Raw genomic sequence first — 23,887 nt, forward strand, 5'->3', positions numbered from 1 at the left:
GATAGTTGAATTAAAGGTTTCGTTACAAAAACAGGCCTTTCACAAAAGAAGAACTAAGAAATCTGAAACTAACAAACAGGAAAGAAAACTGCATAGCAACAGTTTTTAAAAGAATTATAATTTGCAAAATGATTAAAATATAGTTTTTCAAACTGTTTTCTCCCTTCGGATCAGTTCTTTCCCCTCTTTCTTTATTCCTCAGTTTTGAAATCTCTTTGTGCATTAAAAATAAGCTCTGAGGACATAAGACTTGCATTCGGATACACCCAAAAACCTAATTGTTTGCTAGGAAAGTGTGATAGAACATTTAAGGAAGCCTGAGAAAGTGTGTTTCAAACAGCTGTTTAAAAAATTATATATGGTTCCCTAATGTTTTTAGATACCAAAGCTGCTATAAAAACTGATTTCATTATTTTGGAGTCATTGGTTAGGTTTTTCCCTCACTAAAAATATCATGGTTTTGGCTTAATTATTCTTTTTTTTTTCACCTGGCTTCCAAAAGTCAGTGTACCCTCAAAAAGTAGAGATTTTCCTCCATTAAGCTTTTTTTTCCAACCAGCCTGAAGTCTCTGAAAATAACAATAAATTACAAATATCTCCAAAAAAGTTTTTTAAAAGGACATACTTAATTCTCCAAAGGATCTAAGACTCTTTGTTATGGGTATTGTCTCCAAGTATGTAAATCACAAGCCATCTATAAGTGAGATAATATAAATAATATATACATAAAAACCATGTAAAGTGCATAAATAGTCTTTAGTATTATTATTCCAATCCTTATTCACACTGGGTTCCTAGAATAAAACTTCTATTGTATTTTTCATTGAAGCTCTAGGATGATATCTTTGAAAAACTGTAGTTTTTCTAATGCTATTATTGTCAAACTCCCATCCAATTTAACACCTGCCAATCTCAATTATCAGCTGAATCCCCAATATTATATAATCAACGATTACTGCTCCACTATACTTTTGACCATTTTGATATTGCCTCAATATCATTGCTAACCAGTTAACATCAATTACTTTTTGGATATTTGCTGAGAAGATAGAATAAGAAGCAAAGAAAAGAAATATCTCCCTGAACTAGGGTATATTTTTCCCCTCTACACCTCAACTCATAGTGTCTTTAACTTTTGTCTGTCTCAATTTCCTCAACAGCAAAATGAAAAATAATAGCTCCTACTTCTCAGGATAGGACATCTATACAGTAGTTAGAACTCCAGGTCTGGAGTCAGGAAGACTCATCTGCCAGAGTTCAAATCTACTGGGCAAGTCACTTAATCCTGTTTAACTCAGTTTCCTTATCTGTAGAATGAGCTAGAGAAGGAAATGGAAAATCAGGCCAGTATCTTTTCCAAGAAAATCCCAAATGGGCTTTCCTGTTTGTTAGTTTCAGATTGCTTAGTTCTTCTTTTGTGAAAGGCCTGTTTTTGCAAAGAGTTAAATACAACTGAACAACAACAAAATCTCCCAGGATTGTCCTGAAGTTCTAATGAAATATTTATAATTCATTTAACACAGTGACTTGCACATAATAGGCAATGAATAAATGTTTATTCTCCTTCCTCTCCCCTTCTTTTATAATACCCTACACAAGCTCTCTTTCATAATTTCTTGTTTGCAATATATGGCAGCCCACTTATGGCCACCATTTAGCTCTTCATTGCTCCTTGAGTGATCCTCAATTTCAAGTCTTCAATATTTTCAAATGATCATTAAATACTTATTAAGCATCTACTTTATGCTAGGCACTGTACTAAGCATTACCATTTCAGTGACTACAGTCATTGACTTCAGTGTTGGAAGACCTGAAGAACCTCACCACCAAAAGAAGTATTTCAGAGTTATTTTTCAACATTATTTCAGATGACAGCTTGAGGTCACTGGTCACTGGTCATCATAGAAAAGAGGTTAACTCTGGTTTCTTGAAGACTTTGCAAATAGTACAAGTTCAAGCAGGTCCCATCATTCTGGAAAAAGGCTTCAAGTTTAGTCCCAAGAGATGATGTTTATTTTCTTGGGACAGACCTAGCTAAGAACAAAAAGACTCATCACCATTAGACTGGCAACTGATGAAACAAAAAAAAAATTCAAAATATGCTTCATAGAAATGAGACCCTTTTCTACTTCTTCAGTGATGGAAAAGGGGTACCATGAAAAATGATGAAAGAGACAATTTCAGAGAGCAGAAGCAGGAGAAAATTTTATATAGTCACATTTTTTTAACAATCTACATAGAAAAACTTGGAAAATCTTAATGCAATTACCAACCATAACTCCAAAGGACCACTGATGAAAAAAAAGCTACCCACTTTCAGAAAGAAAGATGATTGACTCAATATGCAAAATGAAACTTACATTTTTTGACTTGGTCAATGTGGAAATTTGTTTTGCTTAATTCTTCATATTTTTCATATTTTTATATATTCTTTGTATTTTTTGTTTTTCTTGTTTTCCCATGGGGGCAGGTGGTGGTGGAGGTAGTGGTGGTGGTAAGAGAGAAAATAAATACTTGTTCAATGGAAAAAAAAAAAAAGAAAGGTGCTAAAAGTCAATCAATTTTTAGATCATCTATACATACTAACATGATTGATGCTCAGTCTAAATGAACAATTGTAGATTGTTGGGGAAAATGTAGTCTCCTAAAGGTACAACTTTATTTAAATGTATAGATTCTGGTTCTACTTCCATTTCTGGGATTATTTAAATGACTTTAAGTAAGTCCCTTAACCTCTCTAGTCCTTAGTTTTCACATTTATAAAATGAAGTCACCTATTCCAGCTAAAATACTATGGTATGTTTTATTATTCCTTTATGTGGAAAAAGGGTATTGGAGGGGAGAGCAAGGGGCAGCTACTTTGTTATTTTTGTTTTCTTATTCTTTGCATTATTTCATATGTATATATATATATATATTTATATTTATATTTCTTTAACTATATTCCTTTATGCTTTCTCTCTCTCTAATTCTCTTTGCCTTATTCTTTTCTTTCTTTGCTTCTTCTTCCTTGTTTTTTTATATCTCTCTTGCCTTTTTCTCTATTTCCTATTTTCTCTCTCTTTTCTCTCCTTATCAATTTACAAACATCCTTAATTCCTGTACATATTAACAAAACTGTGCCCATAGAATCACAAAATTGGAAGGGACTACCCAATCTAATTAGTCCAGGGGCAATGAACAGCCCAATCAGGAGCTAAATAAGAATTTTTGGTTTCCTTCCCTCAACATTTCCAACAAGTGACTCTCCGTCTTTGAGGAAATTCATTTAGAAGGAAGGAAGCTCATCACTCCCAAAGCAGCCTCATTTTCTCTCTGTATATCAGTACTGCTGGTTTGTCGAGTATCTATATTATTGTAGTTCAGTAGTATCCAACTCTTCATGACTCCATTTGGGGTTTTCTTGGCAAAGATACTAGAGTGACTTGCCATTTCCTTCTGTTGCTCAGTTTACAGTTGAGGAAACTGAGGCTGAATTTAGTGACTTGCCCATTATCACTAATACTAATATTAATACTAATAAGTATCTAAGACCTGATTTGAACTCATGAAGATAAATCTTCCTGACTGCAGGCTTAGGGCTCTATTCACTAAGTCACTTAGCTGCCCTTATCTTGAAATTTAAGTCTCTCTGAAGAGAATCATTTAAGGAAGTAGTTGCTCAGTTCTTTGACTACCTTATTTTTCAATTTTTAATTGTGCTGAAAGCCAGAACCTCTGGAAGGCTCGGTCTGCAGGAGATCTCATCTTCCTTCACATAGACAGCTTTCTCCAGTGGGATTTGGATGTCATAATTGTTGTTGTTTTGTTGTTCATCCTTTCTTCCTGAAAAGGGCTTGCAAGTGCATTGGATTTAAGTGAGGCAGAATTATGCAGTCATCAGTCTGACTCTTTCTTCCAAAGTTCAGTAGCAAGACATAAGTCAGGATGACTGACAATGGCCCCAGACACAGTGGGAGACCCTGGCTTTTTTTAAGACATTTCCCAGATCCCAGCTTCTCTGAGGCAATGCCAATTCAGTGATTAAAGGCCAGATAAGAAATGGGGCAAAAGATAGCCCAGTTTGTCCTTCCAAAAGAATCATTCTGGGAGGGGAAGAACTTAAAATTTCTGGCTGGAGCAGAAAACAGTTGCTATTTGCATTCACTCTGAGCCATCAAAATGTCATAATAAGACAACCCCTGACCAAAAGAGCTGAAGTCTTGGATGCCTTTGGTGATGGGATTGTTTTCTCGTGCCTGCTAATAGATTAATTTAGTTCCTAAAGAGCATTACACAGAAATGAACAATTAGTTTTCACAGAGGCTTTGTTTTCAGAACCAGGTCCAATTTGTGATTCAAAATGTGTTGTTCACAGTTAATTTAATGTAATTACAGTGATTAAATCCAATTGCTAGGAAGTTGCTCTACATTGCAAGCCTACATCCACTTCTCTGCAACTCTTCTTGCTCACTGTTCCCAACCCTCACCTATGGGGTGAAATAGAATAATTCTGCTCCTTCCTATATGACTGCCAGAAATTCTTCAGGACAAGCAACATGAGCTCCCAACTCCCGCTTTGGTCTTCTATTTTCCAGACTAAATATCCCTATTTTCTCCAATTATGACTTTTTTATTCTCCTAATCATCCTCTCCTAGACATCCTTTAGTTCATTATTTTTCTTCTTAAACTACAAGATCAGTACTCTAGATGTGATATGACCAAGACTGAACACATCAAGATTGTGAAATGGAAGCCATTATTCCCTTAATGCAGCCTAAGATCACATTAGTTTATTTGGCTACTATAGCACAAACTTCACTCATATGGAGTTCTAAACCTCTCAGAGGGGCAGCTAGATAGCACAGTGAGTAGAGTACCAAGCCTGGAATTAGGCTCAAATCTGACACTTACTAGCTATGTGAACCCTAGGCAAGTCATTTAACCCTGTTTGACTCAGTTTCCTCACCTGTTAAATGCTTTAGGAGGCAAGTATCAAACCACCTCAGAGTTTTTGCCATGAAAACCCCAAATGGGTTCATAGAGAGTTGGAAATGACTAAACAACAATAACCTCAATTATTTTTCAGATTAACTGTTATCTAGCTATGTCTCTCTCCAATTTGTACTTGATTATATAGTATAAGACTTTAAATTTATGTCTATCAAATTTTATTTGCTTATTGATCCAATCGTTCTGGAGGGCAGTTTGGAATTATGTCCAAAGGGTTATAAAACTGTATACACCTTTTGATCCAACAATATCATTGCCAGGTCTGTATCCTAAAGAGAGCATAAAAGAGGGAAAAGCACAAACATATACAAAAATACTTATAGCAGCTCTTTCTGTGATGGCAAAGAATTGAAAATTGAGGGGCTGCTCATCAGTTAAGGAATGGCTGGACAAGTTATGGCCTATGAATGTAATGGAATACTAGTTTACTATAAGAAATGATAAGCAGTAGATTTCAGAAAACCTTAGATCGACTTACATGAACTAATGCTGAGGGAAACAAGCAGAACCAAAACATTGCGCATATTACTGGCAACATTATATGATCAGCAATACAATGATCTAATACAATTCCAAAAGATTCATGATAGAAAATGCTATCCACATCTAAAGAAAGAACTATGGATTCCAAATACAGATAGAAACATATTATTTTTACTTTTAAAAATGTTTTTTCTTTCCTGTATTTTTTCCATTTTGTTCAAATTCTTCTTTCACAACATGATTAATATGGAAATATGTTCAAAATAATTGTATCATGTAATCTATATCAGATTGTTTGTCATCTTGGGGAAAAAGGAAGGAAGGGAGGGAAAAAGAACAATTTAGAACTCAAAATCCTACAAAAATGAATCCTACATGTAATAGGGGGGAAATACCATTAAATGCAAAAATAAAAATAAATGCCTTCCAAAGAAGTGTGTGCAAAGGACTATTGACTAAATTCAAGACAAACTAGAAGGCCTGATTCTTGCTATCAAGACACTTACTAATTGTCAAACCAATTACCTATAACCCATATTAGATTGTTTGATCTTTTGGGGAGGGGGGAAGTAAGAGAGAGAGGGAAAAAAGAAAATTTGGAGTTCAAAATCTTACAAAAATGAAAATTGAAGGCTATCTTTATATGTAATTGGAAAAATAAAATAATATTTTAAAAAAGAATCATCTGCTTAGCCCACACCTCTCCATCATGTTCACTGCGTTTATGAAGGCAATGGAATTTTTAAAAATGATGAGAAAGCTGATTTCAGAAAAGCCTGGAAAGACCTCCATGAACTGATGCTGAGTAAAGTGAGCAGGACTAAGATAATACTTTATACAGTACAAGATTATGTGATGATTGACTGTGATGGTTCTCCTCAACTTCTCAGTTATTCAAGGCAATTCCAATAGTCTTGGGATGGCAAAATACCAATCTCATCCAGAGAGAAAACTATGGAGACTAAATATGGATCCAACCCTAGTATTTTCACCTTTTGGGTTTTTTTCTTTCTTGTATTTTCCTCTCTTTTGGTATGATTTTTCTTGACAAGTATGGAAATATGTTTAAAAGGTTAAACATATTTAACCTATATCAGATTGCCTTCTGTCTTGGAAAGGAGGAGATAAGAGCGAAAGGGAGAAAAATTTAGAACTCAAAGTTTTACAAAAATGAATGTTGAAAACTATCTTTGTTTGTATTTGGAAAAATAAAATACTATTGGAACAGAGAGTGGAAAGATAAAATATTATTGGGAGAGAGGGTGGGGAGGGACAGGGGCAGTGAAAGGGAGAAGGAAAGAAGGAGGCCAGAAAAAGAGGGAAAGAGAGAGAGGGAGAGAGAAAGGAAGAGGGAGAAAGAGAGGGAGATGGAAAAAGGGACAGAGAGGAGAGAGGAAGAAAGGAAAGGAGGAAGAGAAAGAGAAAAAAAGAGAGAGAGAGACAGAGAGACAGACAGAGAGAGAGAAAGAGGGGCAGAGAGACAGAGAGAGAGAGACACACAGAGAGACATACAGAGAGAGAGAGAGAGAGAGAGAGAGAGAGAGAGAGAGAGAGAGAGAGAGAGAGAGAGAGAGGGAGGGAGGGAGGGAGGGAGAGAGAGAGAGAGAGAGAGAGGGAGGGAGGGAGGGAGAGAGAGAGAGAGAGGGAGGGAGGGAGAGAGGGAGGGAGGGAGAGAGAGAGGGAGAGAGGGAGGGAGAGAGGGAGGGAGGGAGGGAGAGAGGGAGGGAGGGGGAGGTAGGGAGGGAGGGAGAGAGAGAGACAGAGAGACAGAGAGAGAGAGAGAGAGAGACAGAGACAGAGAGAGAGAGAGAGAGAGAGAGAGAGAGAGAGAGAGAGAGAGAGAGAGAGAGAGAGAGAGAGAGATCTAAATATCTCCTATTCCCATCAAGAACAAAAGAAGCTCAGTTTCAGTCTTGAGAAAATTGAGGGTTTTTTAAAGCATTTTAATTAATTTACAAAAATAAAATAAAAAATTTTGGCTTAATTGAATTCTCTGTAAGAAAAATATAGAACAACTTTTCCTCAGATCAGAAAGCAAACTGACAAGTTAGCCTTACAAAGCCACAAGTTCAACCACTGAGCCCCTGCAGGTGGCTAGTAGCTTCCCTAAACTTGTATCACACCTGCTGCTCTTCCCCCTCCAAAACCTACCCATTCACCTCAAGGGACCTAAAAGGAAAAAAAATAGCTAAAACCAGTTTTTTTCCAAAGCAAGCACCCTCCCCAACCCCTACCTCCTGTGTCCCTTATTGACTTCTCAAATGTCAGATATCTAACCTTTATGGAAACTTTTAAACTCTTCCCAATCCATCTAAAAATCAAGATATATTTCTACTTTAAGAAATCTTTATATTTATGTAGCACCACTACTCAGAGGGAGTCGAATGGAAACTAGAGTATTGGGGCTAACAAAAGTTGATACAAAGTGAAGATCAAAAGATTTTACAGGGATTTTCCAGATCATGGGGACACTGTGCCTCTACATGTGGAAGGAATAACTGTATAACATTTTAAGGCCTTATATCCTTACATCATTTGAGCCTCCCAATACCTCTGGCTTGAGGAACCCTAATATTTTCTTTTGTATATGAGCACATCTCTTCAAATGAATCAATCACTCCTTAGAATATGTTATCATAGCATATATGCAAAATGCTCAATGGTTTTTTTCCCTGGCATTAAAAAAAAATGTGAGCATTTATTAAAGGCAATATTTTAAAGTATCATTTTATTAAAACCTACTCCCTTCCTTGTCTAACCATTTTCCAGAGGCAGATGGGTGATAAAGTCAACAGAAAGCTGGATTTGGAGTGAGGAAGACTTGAATCCTTATTCATACATTTACTAGTAGTGTGACAGTAAATCATTACCTCTCAGCCTCAGTTTCCTTCTATGTAAAATAACTTTAATAGGAGCATTTAACTCACTGGGTTGTTGTGAGAATCAATGAGATTACATATGTAGAAGACTTTGCAAACCCTAAATTTATTTATAAATACTAATTATTATTAATAGTATTTTAGTCTCTTCTAGCACTTTTAACCATAATCAAGGCAAAGTTAAGAAATATTTTTAACTGATCACTTGAATTGCCTAAGTACACAATGCATGAAAACACAGAGCATTTTCCTTAACAGACTTTATAATAGTGGCTAGTCTTGAAATCCATGAACCTCACAAGAAATCCTGGTTTTACAATTTAACTAGCTTTGTGACTTTGGATCAACCACTTAATCTCTCGCTGCCCCTAGGTAATCCAGTAAGGCTTTAAGCCCCAGGTAAATCACTGACTTCCATTAGAGGAGGGGGTTTTCACAGTGAAAGTCTAACTAGGAAAGATCCAATTCAAAGAGAGCGCCGATTGTTCGATTTTCAAGGTGAGCATTTACACCTCAGAAATTAGCAATCTACAAATCAAGACTTGATGTATTGGTTAGTTGATTTTTAGACTGATGAAAGTGATAAAAGGACAAAATGAGTTGTGAGTACCTTTGGGAGTGAAAGGAGGGACGGTCAGTCTTTATACATTTATTAGAATAGCACTGGGGAGTTTCCTCAATGGAAGTCCCCACATCTAAACAAATTACAAACCTGGACCTTCCACTGCCTTACAACATTGAGCTCTTAAAAAAAAAACTCTATGATAAAGCAAGAAAAAGAATCATTTTTTCAAGATTATTCTAAATTTTTGTCTTATGCACAATTGCAGAAGAAGGAATGGCCATCGGGCTCTGTGGTTTAATGAGATGTCCATTTTAGGATCTGAGTGTAATAATCTGTAGTAAGAAGCAGCTAGGTGACACAGTGAATAGAGCACTGGAGTTCAAATCTGGCCTCAGACACTTTCTAGCTGTGTGATACTGGGCAAGTCACTTAACCCTATTTGCCTCAGTCTTTATCTGTAAAATGAGCTGGAGAAGGAGACGGCAAGCCATTCTAATATCTTTGCCAAGAAATTTATCTGAATCTCTATGTCTCTGTATATCTCTGTCTCTCGTTCTGTAGTTACTTGCCTATTTTGTCCCCAATTACAATGTGAATTCTAAGAAGGAAAGGTCTGGGGTATTTTGCCTTTCCTTGTATTCTCAACACTTAGCACCATTCCTAGCATATAATAATCACTTAATAAATGTTTATTGATCTAAAATCTACTAACTTAATGATATTTGCACTTAACACTGAAGAGCCTGAGTTGCACTGGCATAGAATGACCTAGAATTGAAAAACAATTGGGAAAATTCAGTCCAAAATAATTCTTTTTTGAATGAAATTATCCAAGGACCTCAGATTTTGGCACTAGATGGGTTTAGAAAGACCTGATCTCAGATTTGGCTTCAGATACTAACTGTGTGGCCCCCGGCAAGTCACTTAATGTCTGCCTGCCTCAGTTTTCTCATCTGTAAAATGGGAATAATAATAGTACCTGCCTCCCAAGGTTGTTTCAAGGACCATATGAGATAATAATTGCAAAGTGCTTAGTATAATGCTTAGAATGTAGTAAATGCTATGTAAATATTAACTATTATTACTAAATATAAATTGTTGTTTGTCCTTCATTTTTGAAAAGGACCATGACATCAGGGAGGTGATACCACAACAAGCAAATGAATTGGATTTAAGTGAGGGAAGGCGGGACAAGGTCACCTGTTGCACTTTCTTCTCCAGAGACTTCTGGGTTCAGTGACCGGATACGGATTGGGACAATTGGAAATGGCCCTGGATGCAAAGGGAGACCTTGGCTTTTTAAAACTAACATCCTTAACAGGTCTTAGTTGGACTGAGGCCATACCCGTTCTGTGATTAAAGTTAGGCAGTTTTTGAGGTACTTTTACCAAGTGCAATCTTTTATCTCTCCTAGGCCTGTACCCCAAAGAGATCGTAAAAGGGGGAAAAGGACCCACTTGTGCAAAAAGGTTTGTAGCAGCTTTTGTCAGATGTACTAGCAAGGAACTGGAAACTGAGGGCATGACCATCAGCTGGAGAATGGCTGAGTAAGTTGTGGTATATGAAGCTAATGGAATATTATTGTTCTGTAAGAAATGACCAACAGGATGATTTCAGAGAGGCCTGGGGAGACTTACATGAACTGATGCTGAGTGAAACGAGCAGAAGCAGGAGAATGTTGTACATGGCAACAGCAAGATTATGTGATGACCGCCTGTGATGGAGGAGGCTCTTTTCAACAATGAAATGATCAAGACAATTCCAGTAGTCTTGTAATGGAAAGTATCATCTGCATTCAGAGAGAAAACTATGGGGATTAAATGTGGATCAAAACAGTGCTTTTACCTTTTTTTGTTTACTTGTTTTTTTCTCATGATTTTTCCCTTTGATCTTATTTTTTTCTTGTGCAACATGATGTATATGGAAATATTGTTATGCCCTGAATAAAATTATTATGGCCACACACACACCCCTTCCTTGCCATTAGGACGGGGAGAATTGAGTCAGGAAAAATCTTGAAGCTCTGACCATTTTACATACCATTGAACCATAAACTCCAGGTACATTATCTCAATCCCCTTCCTTTTGAGTATTGCCCCTCCCCCCTCTGTCTCCTGCCAGGACCTTCTTATCTTGACTCCTATATGTCAGAATTAAGTTATGATCCTTTCCTGGAATTATGGTGTGTCCCTCCTCCCAGCGTTCTCTCCTCCCTTATCTGCCTTTGTTAAACCCTATATAAGTTCTCTGCCTCAGTTCCTCACAGCCAGAATGATTTTGGACATGAGTCCCATTGATCGGCTAGCCTAAAACTCACTACATTAAAATATTAAAAACCAATCTCTGTCTTGCCTCAGTTTCTCTGGTATTCCAATGTTTAAGAAGAATTGCATATATTTAACCTTAAGAATAGATGTATATAACACCATGGAGAATTTCTAAAGCTATATTTACAATTTTCCAGGAATTTACACACTCCCCTAAGGGATGACATATTCTCTTTGTCTCCATTCCTTTTCCCCCTGCTTTCTCTCTGCCATTTTCCCATACAAGCTCCTCTTGTCCCCGTTTTTCTGACTATATACTTCTCTTCCTCCATTTGTGTCCCTCTTCCCCTACAATGACTTGCCATAACATGGTCCTGATAGGTACTTTTTCCCCTCCTTAATGCATTTGTAACATGACCTTGTGCTTTTTGTGTTATTTTTAGAAGCCAGCTAGGTGGCTCAGCGGATAGAGTGCTGAGCTTAGAGTGGAAAGACCTGAGCTAAAATCCAACCTCTGACATGTACTAATTGTGTGACCCTGGGTAAGTCACTTAACTCTGTTTGCCTCAGTTTCCTCATCTGTAAAATGAACCAAAGAAGGAAATATCAAAAAGAACAAAAAGAAATGTCAACAATCCTGTTAAAGATTATTATCCACAGAGCTACAAACACAGGCAGTATGTCAGAAAGGTTATTAAACTGAGAGTTATTTCTACTCCTGACTCTTACTAAGCAGCCCTGTGACCTTGGAGCAGGTTATTTTGGGTCTTCCTTTCATTCCTGTAAAATGAGGTGAGTGGATGAGATACCTAAGTGTCCTTCCAGTTCTGACAGTCTGTGAGCTTCTTTCAGATGAATCTCTCATTGAGATGCTATTTTGCATCTTTAAGACTTCTTGTGAACTATACCCAAAGGAAGACTGGAGCCATGAGATGTGGAGGGGCTGCAATCTGCACCACTGAAGGGCATACTTACATCCAAGAGCATTCCCATGCATCACAGTATTAAAGTTTTACATGTTTCTTTTGAAATATTTAAGGAACAAGCCGGTGCATACTAATGGCTACTCACACGCTGCATTCTCTAGTATTCTTTGCCTTCAGTAACAAAAACAAAGCCAGGCACCAAAGCTCCACCATTACAGAGGTTCCCGGGCATCCGGAAACACTCCCTGAGCTGTTGCTAGTGGGGGGAAAAAAAAGCAGACATACCAGAAAATTCAATATCTTTTAAATACTGTTTTTATATTCAAATTAGACAGAATCTCCATGAATAAAATTACCATTCCCAAAGGGAGCATGCCCAATTTAAATACATAAAATGCCATTAAAGGGGGCACTGGCTTGCTATTAAAATTTAACTCCAGCAAACCCCCAATGTCATTTGTATTATCATTTCACAATTATGCAAGAGATATTAGAAATAATAGGTGTGATATACACACCATACTGTACATCCGAAGTTCATTGTTTCCGTCGGATTCAGGCACTCTACGGCTGGGATGATTAGGGAGGGCAAGGGAAAGAAGGCCTGCAGACCACACTTGGGACTTTCCGAAGGAGAAGAATAGCTCACCAAGATGGCAGTTCTATTTACAGTCAAGCAAGGAACAGAGTCTAAATGAAGGGGGTGAATTTGAACTTTCATAGTCCAACTCCACCTTCCAGTGGCTCTCCTTTCATTCTGGCTCTCTTGCCTTTTAGCAACCCGAGAAGTATGCACCCAACATGATGCAGCCCTTAATTTCTTAGTGCCTCAGAAAAATCTCTCAACTATACATTAGATGGAAAGAGTTTGCATACTCACAGTTCCCTAGATTAATGAAATGGTCAACTACATGTTAGATGGAAGAAGTTTGTATACTCATAGTTCTAGGGATCTAGGGATCAATGATATGGCAACTGTAAGACATATATCTATCTATCTATATCTATCTATATCGATATCTACATCTATATAGATATAGATATCGATATAGATAGATATAGATAGATAGATATACCTGGGGGCAGGAGCAGGGGGAAAACAGGGAATAAGCATTTAATAACACCTACTATGTGCTAGGCACTGCACTATGTGCTTTGCAAATATTATCTCATTTGATCTTCATGACAATCCTGCTAGGTGGGAGCTCTTATTATCCCAATTTTACAGCTGAGGATACTGAGGCAGACTGAGCTTTAGTTATTTTTTCTAAGGTCACAGAGCTAGTAAAGTGGCTGAGACTAGATTTGGACTTAAGATTTTCCTGTCTCCAAGCCTGGCACTCTATTCTACTGTATCACCTAGCTGCCAATATGTGTATATGTACCTGCATATAATCATATATACCCTTAGATGCCAATATGTGCATACATAATACATATAATCATATACACCTAGATGCCAATATGTGCATATGTGCATGCTGGAACTCTATCTTTCCAGAAATCAGCAAGAGTCAGGATCACTAAACGTCTTTATTCTAGATCTTTTCCTTCGCCTCCAACGCCCGGTCACGAGTGCAAGTGAGCGTGAGTTCCACCACCCAAGTTTCTCTTGCTCCTCCCACACAAGTCACTTCCCTCTCTTTGTCTCACCAATCAAGTCAGCACAGAACAGCTGGGGAGGGTCAACCTTAAACAAGTTAATAGGGAACGTCCAATTGGCAATTAGTCTCACGTGCTTCATCATCCAAGATCACCACTGAAGAACAGCAGGAAGCTTGTAATCAAGCTCCACAAAGGCTATCCCCACACCCAGTAAATAGAGCTCAGAGAGGGAGCAACCTAGAGCTAATGCGATTGTATGACAGTAGAGAGTATAAAATGCCACAGCAAGAGTTGCTGGAATTGCAGGTTAAACTACAGATGGAGTTAGAGAAAGAAGAAAAAGCTAGGTTACTACAGATAGAACAGGAAGAGTTCAAACCAGTGGCTGAAACTAAGGAAGGAAATAAAGGAACCACATGGACTAAAGTTGTAGAAATTCTTCTTAGCATTTTGTTGGTTTACCTCCTGCATTGTTGTTTTAAGGAATTTATCCATTACTCTTCCATTGAGAAGAAGTTTAGTTCTTTTTATGTGCAAAGCTCAGGTTTGATTTGGAATCAGCCTTTGGGGGATTTTCCAATTCTTCTTCCCTCTGCCTCACCTTCTTGGGCCAAGGGAGAAGGGGGAGGAGGAAAAGGAAGGGCGATAATACTATCAGCACTGCCCATTAATCCATTCAAAACTCCTGTGTCTTCATTTCAAAGGACAGGAGTAGGCTTTATGCCCCAAGGCAAAAAGGAATTGTGGGGTATTGAGTATAATCAGAAAAGTTTTAAAAATACAGTTGAGTTAATTTCTAAGAAACCTTACAGGGACAAGACCTTGCAGTTAGAGAGAGTGGAGTTTTATACTTTTAAAACTGCTAGGATCGTCTTTGGAGAGTTGGAACTCCTCTTTTCTTACCTCGTGGATTTTCCACTTCCACAGGTGAGCTTGATTTCCCAACCCCCTACGGGTACTTATAAAACAGTGTCTATGTCTAGAATGGGTTGGAAAATTGCTGTTTTAATCACTAGAATAAATAGACAGTGTGTGATCTTTGACCCAGGAGGAAAAGTAATATCAGATTTATTGATTCACACTCCTGGAGTACAATTCGGTATCAGAAACTCAAACTTTGATTTTTAGGCAAAAGAATTCAGGGATATAGCCGAGTGTTCTAGTAAAGTCATTACTGCACAGACTATCCCCAAGATCTCTTCTAAACAAGAGAAGGGAATTTTGGGATATGTGATTGCTTACAATTTTTAAATTTTGATTTTACATTTTTAAACATTTTTGATTTTACATCTTCAAAGTATTTTGATTTTACATTTTAAAGTTATTTTGGTTTTATATTTTTAATCTATTTCGGTTTTACACTTTTAAATTATTTTGGTTTTACATTTTTAAATTCTTTGCCTTTTACCTTAGCAATGCACTTTGGGCATACACAGAAAGTGCAGCTAAGTGACAGACTGACTTTTGTCTGACTTGTTAATCTTTTTGACAACAACTTTGTTTCCACTGTGATGTGGAAAGGCCTGGATGGCATTTGGAAAGGCCCAAGTTGGGCCCCGGGGACATTCCTTCCTAGGTGCAGATCCAGCAGCAGAGTTCATCCCCACCAGAGACATTTGTAACCTGGGGATCCAAGAGAAGGACCAGACAACCAGCCAGAGGGACCAGCCAGATGTCCGCAGCCCTTCAGACGCTGATGGCAGCGATGCCCCTCCTGACCGTGACCAGAGACACCAGACACAGTTCCAGTGTTGCAGCTGAAATGGACTGTTTTGGGTGATACGCAATATAAAGACTGTAAATGGACAATGGGCCTGCTTGCTTCTCCCGTGGCCACTTGCCATATGGTGGCCTGGGAAGAGGCTTTGCCCTATGCTTTCTATTGAAGGACTATGCTTTTAAATTAGTGGGTGAAAAACCAACACACCCACCTGCCATTGTTATTGAGACAATGTTACTGGACATGACTTTGCTTATGTGCACCTGTGAAACTAGAATTGTTCTAGAATTGTGAAAAGTGTAATAGAGAATTGTGAGAAACTAGAATTGTTCTAGGAGTGTGAAAAGTGCACTTGAGAATTGTGATAAACTAGAATTGTTCTAGGAGTGTGAAAAGTGCAATAGAGAATTGTGATAAGCTAGAATTGTTCTAGAATTGTGAAAAGTGCAATAGAGAATTGTGATAAACTAGAATTGTTCTAGGAGTGTGAAAAGTGCAACAGAAAATTGTAAGAAACTAGAATTGGTCTAGAACTGTGATAAATGTAACTAGAATTGTGACAACCTACCTACTGATATTTGTTAACTAGAATTGTGATGTTTTACCTTGTTGACTTCCCACCTCAGTGTTGACATCCTACCTCATTGGCATCCAACCTCTTTGGCTTATTATCTCGAGTATGACTTTGATGAATGGGTTGAACACTTGGGCCACTGTTGAGCCTGGTTCTCATTGTCATACTTCTGTTTACTGATTTGCTGCTTTGTACCTCCTTGGGCATAACACTCTGTCATCTCATGGATCAAGTGAACTATAGCTGGTGCTAAAAGTTTAGATTGATGAGATGTGCGGTTCCCGCAAAACAAGAGAAAGGGAATTGTAAGGGCCCTTTAAATGGGCGGACACAGTGCATCGGGAGATTGAGGCCCAGAAGTATTAGGACTGCCCTTGGGCGGGATCCTGGCCATATTGAGATAGTTTCGTAATGGGTGACTCTCTCGCTGATTGGCTGTGTGTGTGACCTCACAGGCCCTATATAAGCCCACTGCAGGCAGCAACCGCCCTCTTTAATCTCCTGCTGTTCACCCTGGCTCACCAGCCTGGGTGGCCAAGCCAAGATGGGTAGCCGAAAGAGGTAAGGGTTTTGGTAGTGAACACATGGGTCTTCTGACCAGGTGTTCACTAGGGAACCAACAAGTCAGGGCATCAGTTAAGGCATTATGTGAGTAGGTATAATAAAGGCTTTTAAGATTACACGTGGTTGTTCTTGAGTGCGCTACCGGTTACTAAGCTATAGATTCAAGAGATTGTGGCCAGAGACCTTAGAAGGCCTCAGAGGAGGCGAGCCGGGTAGAGCTCACACTGCAAAGGACAGTGGTCAAAGGTACTCTGGTGGGTCTAGGACAGACTAGTAATTGTAACTGCCAGGAGAGCACGTTACATGTGCATGCATATAATCACATATATTTTGCTGCTGATATGTGCATATTTACATGCATTTAATCATAAGTGCCAACATGTGCATGTATATAATATGCATCTAGCTGCCAATCTGTACACATGTGCATGCATATAATCATAGGCTCCTAGCTGTCAATATGTGCATATATATATCCATTTAATCATGTACACCCTTAACTGCCAACATATGCATATGTACATGTATATAATTACATAGACCTAGCTGCCAATATGTGTGAGTATATATATATATGCACATGCATATACTCATCTATACCCTTAGCTGCCAACATATGCATATGTGCATGCATATAATTATATAGATCTAGCTGCCAACATTTGTGTATATAGTGCAAAAGTCCTATACACATCTAGCTGCACACACATGCATATATACATGCATATAATCATATGCACCCTTAGCTGCCAAATGTGCATATGTGCATGCATATACATACCTAGCTGGCAATGTGTGCACAAATAATGACTAAAATCATATACACATATGTCTACATGTGGGTCATGCAGTATGTATGTGTACATGTATGCAAGGACATGCATATACAAGGTCATAAGTGTACATCAGACATTGACTCCTCACTATTAAGCCAACCATCATTGTTGAAATTTTCTCTCTTCTCAGTCAATACTAATTCCAGTCAGTCAGTGATGAGCTCTTCTTTTCTATGTTCTCCCTTTCCATATTGTAATTCCTATGAATCAACTCCTCATTTCCATGCCATGCTTTCTGAGTCTGTTTCAGCATAATATTTTTGATAACCTAATAAATTTTTGATAACCTAAGCATTAAGAATTTGCTAATAGGCTTGCCTCTCCATCTTTTGTTACAAACAATTAGTACATTTCAAAATGGAAATATTTTGGGAAATAATTTTGAAAATAGTTCCAAAATCGTCCTTTTAGAAATAGTTTAATTCAATCCCACAAGCATTAAGTAGCTATCATGGGCAAGATAAGAGATAGCATGGTGTAATGGGATAGGGAAATGGCCTTGGAGTCAGAAAGATCTGAGTTCAAATCCAGCTTCATTCACAAGCTGTGTCATCTTAAATAAGTCATTTACCCTCTGCTTTCTTACTATAAAAGGAAATAGCAAACTACTCCAATATCTTTGAAAAAAAAACAAACCCATGGCCTGCATTAGCATGTTATGATACAAAGGGTCATAGAGAGTCGGACATGATTTAACAACTGAACAACGTCAGCAAATCACACAGCTGTAAGTGTCCGAGGCCAGATTTGAACTCATGAAGATGAGTTTACCTGACCCCAAACTCAGCACACTGTTCACTGTATCACCTGTCTACCCTGGCATCTGGTAGGCACATAATTAATGTGTGTTCATTGGTTGATGGCAAAGATTTCAGACTGAAGGAAGAAGAGGCAAATCCAAAACAATAACAGCTTATATTCTACATCCTGCTTTTTTATAATGATTCTGCAGACAGGTAGTGCATTATTCTCACTCAGACGATCTGTGATATCTGCCCGCCCATTCTACGTGATATTTCTTTTTTTACTCAGGCAACATTTATCAGGCATACTGTGTGCCAGGCACTGTACTAAGTGCATCAAATATAAATAAAAACAGCCCCTGCACTCAAGAAGCTTATATTCTAAGGGTGGAAAAAATAACAAAGTCTTTCTTCCATGACAGTAGTGAAAGTAGGTGTATAAGTTGGGTTTGATTTTTTCTTGTTTTCAATATAATCTAAAAATTTCCCATACCTTCAACATCTTTTCCTCTTTTACATATTTTGCAGCTTGATCCTTCAATACCCTCATAATTCTGTCATTTTCAGTATGTAAACTACTCCAGCTGCTATTCTTGGTTCTTTTTTCTCTGTGATACAATTTCTATTTCTTCCATAAGCATCCAAGTCTGGGATGTTAGAGTTCCAGTGTGGTGGTTCCATTGTCTGTAGTAATTTTTTAAAACAATGTAAAATCTTTGCACATCTTTCTTGCACTTGACCTTTCATTTTCATCTTTAAATATCCTGGCAATGACTTTTTCTTAGATTTCTTGATTTCAAAGATTTCTTTAAACTAATTTGAATTTTCACTGTTTCTGTAGAAAATCTAGTCTTTCACAAATTTAATCACTGCAAAGGGAACAGAAAAGGAGGCATTAAACTAACTAAAAAGTACAACTAGACAATATCTCAGAAAAAGATATTTCAAATGAAGAACACTTAATATATTGTGACCCAACAACCAATCCAAGTAGGAGGAGAGGAATGAATTCAGAAGCAGAAGATTTCCTACCTAAAACTTCAGTTATAAAGATGCCGAAGGTACTAGGACATCCCACAAAGTATAGTAATATAGCTGGACCATTCCCAAGTTCAGAATTGAGGATATAGGATTATACATTTGATGACAACTATTATTAACCTATACCATTAGGGAATTCAAGTATAGGGGCAGATAGACCATCATGTCACTAGAGACACAGGTATATTTGGCCTATGATCAGAGGAACCTAAGATGTTACAGATAAAAATGGAGATATGATTACCTATGACAATACTGCCATTTTCTGATGTAAAATATGCTTATCATGTAATTACATAAATATGTTGATGCACCTAATTACTTTAAATTTGCATATTAAAAAAACATTTGTCCATTTCTTGTTTAGTAACTTTTCAGTCTTATCTGACTTTTCATGACCTTACTTGGGATTTTTTTGTCAAAGTGACTAGGGTGGTTTGCCATTTTTCTCTCATTTTACAGATGAGGCAAACAGTGACTTGCCAGGGTCACACAGCTAATAATTTCTGAGTCATATTTGAATTCAGATTTTCATAATTCCAGGCCTGGAACTTTATCCACTGTAATACCTTTTTGTTTATTACCTGTACATATTTTTGCTATTTGTCTATTTACAAATACACTGGTATTTATATTAATGTTATTATGCATTGCTTTAATTCAAATTTACTTACATATTATTTTAATATGTTCATGTAATTTAGATCACTTCCTGAAAGGAACTTCCAAAGAAAAATACCTTTGAATGTCATAGCCAAAATCCATAATTCCACTTTAAAGAAGAAAATACTGCATTTGTCCAGAAAGAAACAATTCCAACATCAGAGAACCATAATCAGGATAATAAATATATGCCCATATACTTTCTGTTAAAAATGAGAGATCTTGGAATAGAAAGTTCCAAAAGGTAAATGAAATAGATTCTTTTTATTAATTTTATAATTATAACATTTTTGACAGTACATGTGCATAGGTAATTTTTTACAACATTATCCCTTCCACTCACTTCTGTTCCAAATTTTTCCCCTCCTTCCCTCTACCCCCTCCCCTAGATGGCAGGCATTCCCATACATATTAAATATGTTATAGTATATCCTAGGTGCAATATATATGTGCAGAACCAAATTTTGTTGTTGTTGTTGCAAAGGAAGAATTGGATTCAGAAGATAAAAATAATTTGGGGAGAAAACCAAAAAATTCTCACAGTTTACACTCATTTCCCAGAGTTCCTTTTCTGGGTGTAGCTGATTCTGTCCATCATTGATCAATTGGAATTGGATTAGTTCTTCTCTATGTTGAAGATATCCACTTCCATCAGAATCCATCCTCATACAGTATTGTTGTTGAAGTGTATAATGATCTCCTGGTTCTGCTCATTTCACTCAGCATCAGTTGATGTAAGTCTCTCCAAGCCTCTCTGTATTCATCCTGTTGGTCATTTCTTACAGAACAATAATATTCCATAACATTCATATACCATAATTTACCCAACCATTCACCAATTGATGGACATCCATTCATTTTCCAGTTTCTAGCCACTACAAAAAGGGCTGCCACAAACATTTTGGCACATACAGGTCCCTTTCCCTTCTTTAGTATTTCCTTGGGATATAAGCCCAGTAGTAGCACTGCTGGGTCAAAGGGTATGCAGAGTTTGATAACTTTTTGGGCATAATTCCAGATTGCTCTCCAGAATGGCTGGATTCTTTCACAACTCCACCAACAATGCATCAGTGTCCCAATTTTCCCACAACCCTTCCAACATTCATCGTTATTTGTTCCTGTCATCTTAGCCAATCTGACAGGTGTGTAATGATATCTCAGAGTTGTCTTAATTTGCATTTCTATGATCAATAGTGATTTGGAACACTTTCATATAAGTGGAAATAGTTTTAATTTCATCATCTGAAAATTGTCTGTTCATATCCTTTGACCATTTATCAATTGGAGAATGGCTTGATTTCTTATAAATTAGAGTCAGTTCTCTATACATTTTGGAAATGAAGCCTTTATCAGAACCTTTAACTGTAAAAATGTTTTCCAAATTTGTTACTTCCCTTCTAATCTTGTTTGCATTAGTTTTGTTTGTACAAAAGCTTTTTAATTTGATGTAATCAAAATTTTCTATTTTGTGATCAATAATGATTTCTAGTTCTCCTTTGGTCACAAATTCCTTCCTCCTCCACAAGTCTGAGAGGTAAACCATCCCATGTTCCTCTAATTTATTTATGATGTCATTTTTTATGCCTAAATCATGGACCCACTTTGATCTAATCTTAGTATGTGGTGTTATGTGTGGGTCCATGCCTAGTTTCTGCCATACTAATTTCCAGTTTTCCCAGCAGTTTTTGTCAAATAATGAATTCTTATCCCAAAAGTTGGGATCTTTGGGTTTGTCCAACACTAGATTGTGATTTTTATTCACTATCTTGCCCTGTGAACCTAACCTATTCCAATGATCAACTGGTCTATTTCTTAGCCAATAACACATGGTTTTGGTGACTGCTGCTTTATAATATAGTTCTAGATCAGGTACAGCTAGACCACCTTCACTTGATTTTTTTTTCATTAATTCCCTTGAAATTCTCGACCTTTTGTTCTTCCATATCAATTTTGTTGTTATTTTTTCTAGGTCATTAAAATAGTTTCTTGGGAGTCTGATTGGTATAGCACTAAATAAATAGATTAGGGAGTATTGTCATCTTGATTATATTCGCTGGGCCTATCCAAGAGCACTTAATGTCTTTCCAATTATTTAAATCTGACTTTATTTTTGTGGCAAGTGTTTTGTGATTTTGCTCATATAATTCCTGACTTTCCTTTGGTAGATATATTCCCAAATATTTTATACTATCGACCGTTATTTTGAATTGAATTTCTCTTTGTATTTCTTGCTGTTGGATTGTGTTGGTAATGCATAAAAATAAAATAAAATAAAATAAAATAAAATAAAATAAAATAAAATAAAATAAAATAAAATAAAATAAAATAAAATAAAAATAAAAATAAATAAAAATAAAAATAAAAATGCTGAGGATTTATGTGGATTTATTTTGTATCCTGCAACTTTGCTTAAGTTCTGAATTATTTCTAATAGCTTTTTAGCAGAGTCTTTGGGGTTCTCTAAGTATACCACCATGTCATCTGCAAAGAGTGATAGTTTGATTTCCTCATTTCCTACTCTAATTCCTTGAATCTCTTTCTCGGCTCTTATTGCTGAAGCTAGCGTTTCTAGTACAATATTGAATAGTAATGGTGATAGTGGGCAACCTTGTTTCACTCAATGAAATAGATTTAAATCTAAGAATAGCTTATTCTGTGAAGTTGAATATAATTCAATTGTGGGAAAATGTACCTTTATTATTTCCATTTTACAAATGAGGAAACTGAGGTAGACAAAGATTAAATGACTTTGCCAACATCACACAGATAGTAAGCATTTGAAGTCAGATTTGAATTCAGGTTTTCCTGAATCCAAGTCCAGGCCTCTAACTATTAAACTACCTTGTTGTCTCCTAGAGAAAAAAAAGAGACTTCAAATTAGGGATTCTATCAGGTCAAAGAGTCCATAATAAAGAAAGGTAGAAATATATGTGGTTGAATAACTCTTACCATGAACTTAGCTTATCACTGTTAAATATGTAGCTTAAGAAACCATATTTCTGATAATCTTCACTCATCTCCTCTAAGTTCTATGAGCCAACATATTCTAATCTTGTATTTTCTTTGCCTGTCTTCACTTAGCGTTTGCTTAGTAGGCTTTTTTTTAGGTTCTTTTGGTTTCCTTGTTAATTAATAAATAAACATTTATTATATGCCAGGCTCTGTGATAAGTAACAATATCAAAAAAAAAAAAAAAAAAAAAAAAAAGGAAAATTAGTCTCTGCTCTTAAGAAGCTTATACTTTAATAGCAGCAACAATTTGCAAATGCATACTAATAAACTATATACATTTGAAATAATCAACAAAAGAAAACACTAGATATTTTGGGGAATCATGACATGCTTCCTGTACAATGTGGAATTTTTAAACTTCAATTTTGTTTTATGTTCAGTTCCAAATTCTCTCTTCCTCCTCTTCTCTTTTTCCTTCTCCCCTACCTGATAAAGCAAAAATAAAGAAAATAAAACTTGTTATAAATATGTATAGTTAAGCAAAACAAATTCCTGCATTAGCTATGTTCAAAAGAAAAGAAAATGTACTTCAATCTGCATTTTGAATTCATTAGCTCTCTAGCAGAAGGTGGACAGCTTGTTTCATCATGAGTTTCATCATACTCACTTTACTCAGTTCTTATAAGTTTTTCTAGGGTTTTCTGAAAATATTCCAATGAAACCATCATTACTTATTGTACAATAGTATTCTATCAAGAAGATAAGTTTCAATTGGGACTCGAAGGAAATTAGAGAGATCACGAGACAGAAATGAGGAAAAAGCATTCCAGGCATTGGGAATGGTCAGGGAAAATGCTCAGAGTCAGGAGATGGAATTGAAGAATGCATCAAGTGAGGAGGAGGATGTAGTGTATAAGAGCAGAAATGTTGACAGAGTACGAGAGGCTTTAAATGATAAGCAGAGAGTTTTGTATTTGAACCTAAAGATGATAGGGACCCAGTGAAGTTTATTGTGTAAGACTGACATGGATTAAATTACTTTATGAAATTATTATAGACTGTACTCTTTCTTTCAC

Source organism: Sminthopsis crassicaudata, chromosome 1 (assembly GCF_048593235.1).
Source record: "Sminthopsis crassicaudata isolate SCR6 chromosome 1, ASM4859323v1, whole genome shotgun sequence".
Lineage (NCBI taxonomy): Eukaryota > Metazoa > Chordata > Mammalia > Dasyuromorphia > Dasyuridae > Sminthopsis > Sminthopsis crassicaudata.